The sequence below is a fragment of the Nothobranchius furzeri genome, unplaced genomic scaffold (genome assembly GCF_043380555.1).
Source record: "Nothobranchius furzeri strain GRZ-AD unplaced genomic scaffold, NfurGRZ-RIMD1 Scf272, whole genome shotgun sequence".
Taxonomy (NCBI): domain Eukaryota; kingdom Metazoa; phylum Chordata; class Actinopteri; order Cyprinodontiformes; family Nothobranchiidae; genus Nothobranchius; species Nothobranchius furzeri.
In genome coordinates, this window is record NW_027223287.1 from 15,001 (window position 1) to 24,373 (window position 9,373).

Genomic DNA, 9,373 nt, shown 5'->3' on the forward strand with positions numbered 1-9,373 from the left:
CAGCCAGCCTCCAGCAGCCAGCCAGCCTCCAGCAGCTGATGGCGGTGTGTGGGAGCAGCAGCCAGCCTCCAGCGGCCAGCCAGCCTCCAGCAGCAGATGGCGGGGTGGAGGAGCTGCAGCCAGCGTCCATCAGCTGATGGCGGGGTGGAGGAGCAGCAGGCAGCCTCCAGCTGGTGATGGCGGGGTGGAGGAGCTGCAGCCAGCGTCCAGCAGCTGATGGTGGGGTGGAGGAGCTGCAGCCAGCGTCCAGCAGCTGATGGTGGGGTGGAGGAGCTGCAGCCAGCGTCCAGCAGCTGATGGTTGGGTGGAGGAGCAGCAGCCAGCCTCCAGCAGCTGATGGCGGGGTGGAGGAGCTGCAGCCAGCCTCCAGCAGCCAGCCTCCAGCTAGTGATGGCGGGGTGGAGAAGCAGGCAGCCTCCATCAGCTGATGGCGGGGTGGAGGAGCAGAAGCCAGCCTCCAGCTGGTGATGGCGGGGTGCAGGAGCTGCAGGCAGCCTCCAGCAGCTGATGGCGGGGTGCAGGAGCTGCAGCCAGCGTCCAGCAGCTGATGGTGGGGTGGAGGAGCTGCAGCCAGCCTCCAGCAGCCAGCCTCCAGCTAGTGATGGCGGGGTGGAGAAGCAGGCAGCCTCCATCAGCTGATGGCGGGGTGTAGGAGCAGAAGCCAGCCTCCAGCTGGTGATGGCGGGGTGCAGGAGCTGCAGGCAGCCTCCAGCAGCTGATGGCGGGGTGCAGGAGCTGCAGGCAGCCTCCAGCAGCTGATGGCGGGGTGGAGGAGCTGCAGCCAGCGTCCAGCAGCTGATGGTGGGGTGGAGGAGCTGCAGCCAGCGTCCAGCAGCTGATGGTTGGGTGGAGGAGCAGCAGCCAGCCTCCAGCAGCTGATGGCGGGGTGCAGGAGCAGCAGCCAGCCTCCAGCAGCTGATGGCGGGGTGGAGGAGCTGCAGCCAGCCTCCAGCAGCCAGCCTCCAGCTAGTGATGGCGGGGTGGAGAAGCAGGCAGCCTCCATCAGCTGATGGCGGGGTGGAGGAGCAGAAGCCAGCCTCCAGCAGCTGATGGCGGGGTGCAGGAGCTGCAGCCAGCGTCCAGCAGCTGATGGTGGGGTGGAGGAGCTGCAGCCAGCCTCCAGCAGCCAGCCTCCAGCAGCTGATGGCGGGGTGCAGGAGCAGCAGCCAGCCTCCAGCAGCTGATGGCGGGGTGGAGGAGCAGCAGCCAGCCTCCAGCAGCCAGCCTCCAGCTGCTGATGGCGGGGTGGAGGAACAGAAGCCTCCAGCAGCTGATGGCAGGGTGCAGGAGCAGCAGCCAGCCTCCAGCTGGTGATGGCGGGGTGGAGGAGCTGAAACCTGGGTCGGACCTGGTCTGCAGCAGGGCCCATTACCACTCAGAAGCTGATGGCAGTGTGTGTTTAGGTCCCTGCGGGGTGGATGAGCTGAAACCTGGGTCAGACTTGGTGTGCAGCAGGGCTCAGCACCCTCCAGAAGCCGATGACAGTGTGTCTTTAACTCCCTGCCTGGTGGGAGAGCTGAAAGCTGGGTCGGACCTGGTCTTTAGCAGAGCTCAGCAGCCTCCAGAAGCTGATGGCAGTGTGTGTTTCATCCCCTGCGGGGTGGGAGAGCTGAAACGTGGGTCGGACCTGGTCTGCAGCAGGGCCCATCACCATCCAGAAGCTGACGGCGGTGTGTGTTTAAGTCCCTGCGGGGTGGGAGAGCCATAACCTGGGTCGGACCTGGTCTGCAGCAGAGCTCAGCAGCCTCCAGAACCTGATGGCAGTGTGTCTTTAATCCACTGCGGGGTGCAGGAGCTGAAACCTGGGTCGGACCTGGTCTGCAGCAGGGCTCAGCAGCCAGCAGAAGGTGATGGCAGTGTGTGTTTAGTTCCCTGCGGGGTGCAGGAGCTGAAACCTGGGTCGGACCTGGTCTGCAGCAGAGCTCAGCAGCCAGCAGAAGCTGATGGCAGTGTGTGTTTAATTCCCTGCCTGGTGGGAGAGCTGTAACCCGGGTCGGACTTGGTCTGCAGCAGGGCCCATCACCATCCAGAAGCTGATGGCAGTGTGTCTTTAATTCCCTGCGGGGTGGAGGAGCAGAAACCTGGGTCGGACCTGGTCTATAGCAGAGCTCAGCAGCCTCCAGCAGCTGATGGCAGTGTGTGTTTAAGTCCCTGCCTGGTGTGAGAGCTGAAACCTGGGTCGGACCTGGTCTATAGCAGAGCTCAGCAGCCTCCAGCAGCTGATGGCTGCGTGTGTTTAAGTCCCTGCGGGGTGCAGGAGCTGAAACCTGGGTCGGACCTGGTCTATGGCAGAGCTCAGCAGCCTCCAGAAGCTGATGGCAGCGTGCCTCTAAGTCCCTGCCTGGTGGGAGAGCTGAAACCTGGGTCGGACCTGGTCTATAGCAGAGCTCAGCAGCCTCCAGCAGCTGATGGCTGCGTGTGTTTAAGTCCCTGCGGGGTGCAGGAGCTGAAACCTGGGTCGGACCTGGTCTATGGCAGAGCTCAGCAGCCTCCAGAAGCTGATGGCAGCGTGCCTCTAAGTCCCTGCCTGGTGGGAGAGCTGAAACCTGGGTCGGACATGGTCTGCAGCAGGGCTCGGCAGCCTCCAGAAGCTGATGGCAGTGTGTGTTTAAGTCCCTGCCTGGTAGGAGAGCTGAAACCTGGGTCGGACCTGGTCTATAGAAGAGCTCAGCAGCCTCCAGCAGCTGATTGCAGTGTGTGTTTAAGTCCCTGCCTGGTGGGAGAGCTGATATCCGGGTCGGACCTGGTCCACAGCAGGGCCCATCACCCTCCAGAAGCTGGTGGCAGTGTGTGTTTAAGTCCCTGCGGGGTGCAGGAGCTGAAAGCTGGGTCGGACCTGGTCTGCAGCAGAGCTCAGCAGCCTCCAGTTGCTGATGGCAGTGTGTGTTTAAGTCCCTGCCTGGTGGGAGAGCTGAAACCTGGGTCGGACCTGGTCTATAGCAGAGCTCAGCAGCCTCCAGCTGCTGATGGCGTGGTGGAGGAGCAGCAGCAGCAGCAGCCAGCCTCCAGCAGCCAGCCAGCCCCCAGCAGCTGATGGCGGGGTGGAGGAGCGGAAGCCAGCCTCCAGCAGCTTATGGCGGGGTGGAGGAGCTGAAACCTGGGTCGGACCTGGTCTATAGTAGAGCTCCGCAGCCTCCAGACGCTGATGGCGGTGTGTCTTTAAGACCCTGCCTGGTGGGAGAGCTGAAACCTGGGTCGGACCTGGTCTGTAACAGAGCTCAGCAGCCTCCAGAAGCTGATGGCAGTGTGTGTTTAGTTCCCTGCGGGGTGGAGGAGCAGAAACCTGGGTCGCACCTGGTCTATAGAAGAGCTCAGCAGCCTCCAGAAGCTGATATCAGTGTGTGTTTAAGTCCCTGCGGGGTGGGAGAGCTGAGACCTGGGTCGGACCTGGTCTGCAGCAGGGCTCAGCAGCCTCCAGAAGCTGACGGCAGTGTGTGTTTAAGTCCCTGCCTGGTGTGAGAGCTGAAACCTGGGTCGGACCTGGTCTATAGCAGAGCTCAGCAGCCTCCAGCAGCTGATGGCTGCGTGTGTTTAAGTCCCTGCGGGGTGCAGGAGCTGAAACCTGGGTCGGACCTGGTCTATGGCAGAGCTCAGCAGCCTCCAGCAGCTGATGGCAGTGTGTGTTTAAGTCCCTGCCTGGTGGGAGAGCTGAAACCTGGGTCGGACCTGGTCTATAGCAGAGCTCAGCAGCCTCCAGCAGCTGATGGCAGTGTGTGTTTGATCCCCTGCGGGGTGGGAGAGCTGAAACTTGGGTCGGACCTGGTCTGCATCAGGGCTCAGCAGCCTCCAGAATCCGATGGCAGTGTGGGTTTAAGTCCATGCGGGGTGCAGGAGCAGAAACCTGGGTCGGACCTGGTCTATAGCAGGCCTCAGCAGCATCGAGAAGCTGATGGCAGTGTGTCTTTAATTCCCTGCGGGGTGGGAGAGCTGTAACCTGGGTCGGACCTGGCCTGCAGCGGAGCTCAGCAGCCTCCAGAAGCTGATGGCAGTGTGTCTTTAATTCCCTGCGGGGTTGAGGAGCAGAAACCTGGGTCGGACCTGGTCTGCAGCAGGGCCCATCACCATCCAGAAGCTGATGGCTGTGTGTGTTTAAGTCCCAGGGGGGTGGGAGAGCCATAACCTGGGTCGGACCTGGTCTGCAGCAGGGCTCAGCAGCCTCCAGTTGCAGATGGCAGTGTGTGTTTAGTTCCCTGCGGGGTGCAGGAGCTGAAACCTGGGTCGGACCTGGTCTATAGCAGAGCTCAGCAGCCTCCAGAAGCTGATGGCAGTGTGTCTTCAATTCCCTGCGGGGTGCAGGAGCTGATACCTGGGTCGGACCTGGTCTGCAGCAGGGCCCATCACCATCCAGACGCTGATGGCAGTGTGTGTTTAAGTCCTAGTGGGCTGCAGGAGCTGAAACCTGGGTCGGACCTGCTCTATAGTAGAGCTCAGCAGCCTCCAGAAGCTGATGGCAGTGTGTCTTTAAGTCCCTGCGGGGTGGGATAGCTGAAACCTGGGTCGGACCTGGTCTGCAGCAGGGCCCATCACCCTCCAGAAGCTGTTGGCAGTGTGTCTTCCATTCCTAGTGGGGCAGGGGAGCAAAGACCTGGGCAGAGGAGCGCCTGTCTGCATCCGATCCGGCCCCTCAGCAGCCCGCCGTGAGCCTTAGAGAACCCCCCCCCCCCCCCCCCCCCCAGCGGGCTCCAGGAACCGGGCCCTGCGTCGGACCCAGCTCAGGCAGGCCCTCCCTCGGGCCCTGCAGCAGGTGGCCCCGTCTATGCAGTCGAAAACCCCGCGAAAATCGGTGTAGAAACGCCCGAGAGGCGTGGTGCGGTTCCCCCGGCCGGTACCGGGTCCGGACCGGTCCGGAAGTCCACCCAGAACACTGCCTGGGGCTTCTGGGCGGCTCCCCAGGCGCAGGCAGTCGAAAACCGCGTGAAAATCGGTTCAGAATTGACAAAACGGCGACCTCGTCGCTCCAAAAACTAAGTCCAAACTAAGCCTTTCGCTTATCGCTTAACGCTTAAGGCGGTCGGCCTTATGGCCAGTAAATGAAAAGTGCCTGCGCCCCTGGAGGTTTTGGAAGGTGCGAGCGATGACCATGCTCGGGTTAGTAGGTGAGGCCATCGGAAAACCAGCGTGAGTTGGCGGGTTTGGGTGGCAATCTATTCCAGGCAGAGTCGACTATCTCTGGGCATCAATTTTGGGATTTTTCCGGCTCTGGTTCTGGGAGAAACGCAGGGGCAAAGTGCACGAGCCGCGGCCGATTTTGGTGGCCTGTCCCTGGGCACAAAGTCTGAGGAGTGTGGGCCTGGTTCTCCGAAAAATACCAGTCTGCTGGAGCTCACTCCCATGGCTCCAGGGGGCACGGCACACCCCCCGGTAGCCGACCAAAGTGATCTACTCGGGCCAGACTCGGACCCACGACCCGGGGTGAGAACCACAACTACTGGTCATCCTTTTGACCTCCAGGGGGCGCGGCAGAGCCTCCCCAGTCCGACGCAAGTGCCCCACTTGGGCCATACTCAGACCCACGGCCCGGGGCGAGAACCACAACTACTGGTCATCCTTTAGACCTCCAGGGGGCCCGGCACAGCCTCCCTAGACCGACACAAGTGCTCCACTTTGGCTGTACTCTGACCCAAGTCCCGGTGCGAGAACCACAACTACTGGTCATCCTTTAGACCTCCAGGGGGCCCGGCACAGCCTCCCTAGGCCGACACAAGTGCTCCACTTGGGCTATACTCTGACCCAAGTCCCGGGGCGAGAACCACAACTACTGGTCATCCTTTTGACCTCATGGTCATCCTTTAGACCTCCGGGGGGCACGGCACAGCCTCCCTAGTCCGACACAAGTGCTCCACTTGGGCTATACTCTGACCCAAGTCCCGGGGCGAGAACCACAACTACTGGTCATCCTTTAGACCTCCAGGGGGCACGGCACACCCCCCGGTAGCCGACCAAAGTGCTCTACTCGGGCCAGACTCGGACCCACGACCCGGGGTGAGAACCACAACTACTGGTCATCCTTTAGACCTCCAGGGGGCACGGCACAGCCTCCCTAGTCTGACACAAGTGCTCCACTTGGGCTATACTCGGACCCACGACCCGGGGTGAGAACCACAACTACTGGTCATCCTTTAGACCTCCAGGGGGCACGGCACAGCCTCCCTAGTCCGACACAAGTGCTCCACTTGGGCTATACTCGGACCCAAGTCCCGGGGCGAGAACCACAACTACTGGTCATCCTTTAGACCTCCAGGGGGCACGGCACACCCCCCGGTAGCCGACCAAAGTGCTCTACTCGGGCCAGACTCGGACCCACGACCCGGGGTGAGAACCACAACTACTGGTCATCCTTTAGACCTCCAGGGGGCACGGCACAGCCTCCCTAGTCCGACACAAGTGCTCCACTTGGGCTATACTCGGACCCACGACCCGGGGTGAGAACCACAACTACTGGTCATCCTTTAGACCTCCAGGGGGCACGGCACAGCCTCCCTAGTCCGACACAAGTGCTCCACTTGGGCTATACTCGGACCCAAGTCCCGGGGCGAGAACCACAACTACTGGTCATCCTTTAGACCTCCAGGGGGCCCGGCACAGCCTCCCTAGTCCGACACAAGTGCTCCACTTGGGCTATACTCTGACCCAAGTCCCGGGGCGAGAACCACAACTAATGGTCATCCTTTAGACCTCCAGTGGGGCCCGGCACAGCCTCCCTAGGCCGACACAAGTGCTCCACTTGGGCTATACTCTGACCCAAGTCCCGGGGCGAGAACCACAACTAATGGTCATCCTTTAGACCTCCAGGGGGCCCGGCACAGCCTCCCTAGACCGACACAAGTGCTCCACTTGGGCTAAACTCTGACCCAAGTCCCGGGGCGAGAACCACAACTACTGGTCATCCTTTAGACCTCCAGGGGGCACGGCACAGCCTCCCTAGTCCGACACAAGTGCTCCACTTGGGCTATACTCTGACCCAAGTCCCGGGGCGAGAACCACAACTACTGGTCATCCTTTAGACCTCCAGGGGGCACGGCACAGCCTCCCTAGTCCGACACAAGTGCTCCACTTGGGCTATACTCGGACCCACGACCCGGGGCGAGAACCACAACTACTGGTCATCCTTTAGACCTCCAGGGGGCACGGCACAGCCTCCCTAGTCCGACACAAGTGCTCCACTTGGGCTATACTCTGACCCAAGTCCCGGGGCGAGAACCACAACTACTGGTCATCCTTTAGACCTCCAGGGGGCACGGCACAGCCTCCCTAGTCCGACACAAGTGCTCCACTTGGGCTATTCTCTGACCCAAGTCCCGGGGCGAGAACCACAACTACTGGTCATCCTTTAGACCTCCAGGGGGCACGGCACACCCCCCGGTAGCCGACCAAAGTGCTCTACTCGGGCCAGACTCGGACCCACGACCCGGGGTGAGAACCACAACTACTGGTCATCCTTTAGACCTCCAGGGGGCACGGCACAGCCTCCCTAGTCTGACACAAGTGCTCCACTTGGGCTATACTCGGACCCACGACCCGGGGTGAGAACCACAACTACTGGTCATCCTTTAGACCTCCAGGGGGCACGGCACAGCCTCCCTAGTCCGACACAAGTGCTCCACTTGGGCTATACTCGGACCCAAGTCCCGGGGCGAGAACCACAACTACTGGTCATCCTTTAGACCTCCAGGGGGCACGGCACACCCCCCGGTAGCCGACCAAAGTGCTCTACTCGGGCCAGACTCGGACCCACGACCCGGGGTGAGAACCACAACTACTGGTCATCCTTTAGACCTCCAGGGGGCACGGCACAGCCTCCCTAGTCCGACACAAGTGCTCCACTTGGGCTATACTCGGACCCACGACCCGGGGTGAGAACCACAACTACTGGTCATCCTTTAGACCTCCAGGGGGCACGGCACAGCCTCCCTAGTCCGACACAAGTGCTCCACTTGGGCTATACTCGGACCCAAGTCCCGGGGCGAGAACCACAACTACTGGTCATCCTTTAGACCTCCAGGGGGCCCGGCACAGCCTCCCTAGTCCGACACAAGTGCTCCACTTGGGCTATACTCTGACCCAAGTCCCGGGGCGAGAACCACAACTAATGGTCATCCTTTAGACCTCCAGTGGGGCCCGGCACAGCCTCCCTAGGCCGACACAAGTGCTCCACTTGGGCTATACTCTGACCCAAGTCCCGGGGCGAGAACCACAACTAATGGTCATCCTTTAGACCTCCAGGGGGCCCGGCACAGCCTCCCTAGACCGACACAAGTGCTCCACTTGGGCTAAACTCTGACCCAAGTCCCGGGGCGAGAACCACAACTACTGGTCATCCTTTAGACCTCCAGGGGGCACGGCACAGCCTCCCTAGTCCGACACAAGTGCTCCACTTGGGCTATACTCTGACCCAAGTCCCGGGGCGAGAACCACAACTACTGGTCATCCTTTAGACCTCCAGGGGGCACGGCACAGCCTCCCTAGTCCGACACAAGTGCTCCACTTGGGCTATACTCGGACCCACGACCCGGGGCGAGAACCACAACTACTGGTCATCCTTTAGACCTCCAGGGGGCACGGCACAGCCTCCCTAGTCCGACACAAGTGCTCCACTTGGGCTATACTCTGACCCAAGTCCCGGGGCGAGAACCACAACTACTGGTCATCCTTTAGACCTCCAGGGGGCACGGCACAGCCTCCCTAGTCCGACACAAGTGCTCCACTTGGGCTATTCTCTGACCCAAGTCCCGGGGCGAGAACCACAACTACTGGTCATCCTTTAGACCTCCAGGGGGCACGGCACACCCCCCGGTAGCCGACCAAAGTGCTCTACTCGGGCCAGACTCGGACCCACGACCCGGGGTGAGAACCACAACTACTGGTCATCCTTTAGACCTCCAGGGGGCACGGCACAGCCTCCCTAGTCTGACACAAGTGCTCCACTTGGGCTATACTCGGACCCACGACCCGGGGTGAGAACCACAACTACTGGTCATCCTTTAGACCTCCAGGGGGCACGGCACAGCCTCCCTAGTCCGACACAAGTGCTCCACTTGGGCTATACTCGGACCCAAGTCCCGGGGCGAGAACCACAACTACTGGTCATCCTTTAGACCTCCAGGGGGCACGGCACACCCCCCGGTAGCCGACCAAAGTGCTCTACTCGGGCCAGACTCGGACCCACGACCCGGGGTGAGAACCACAACTACTGGTCATCCTTTAGACCTCCAGGGGGCACGGCACAGCCTCCCTAGTCCGACACAAGTGCTCCACTTGGGCTATACTCGGACCCACGACCCGGGGTGAGAACCACAACTACTGGTCATCCTTTAGACCTCCAGGGGGCACGGCACAGCCTCCCTAGTCCGACACAAGTGCTCCACTTGGGCTA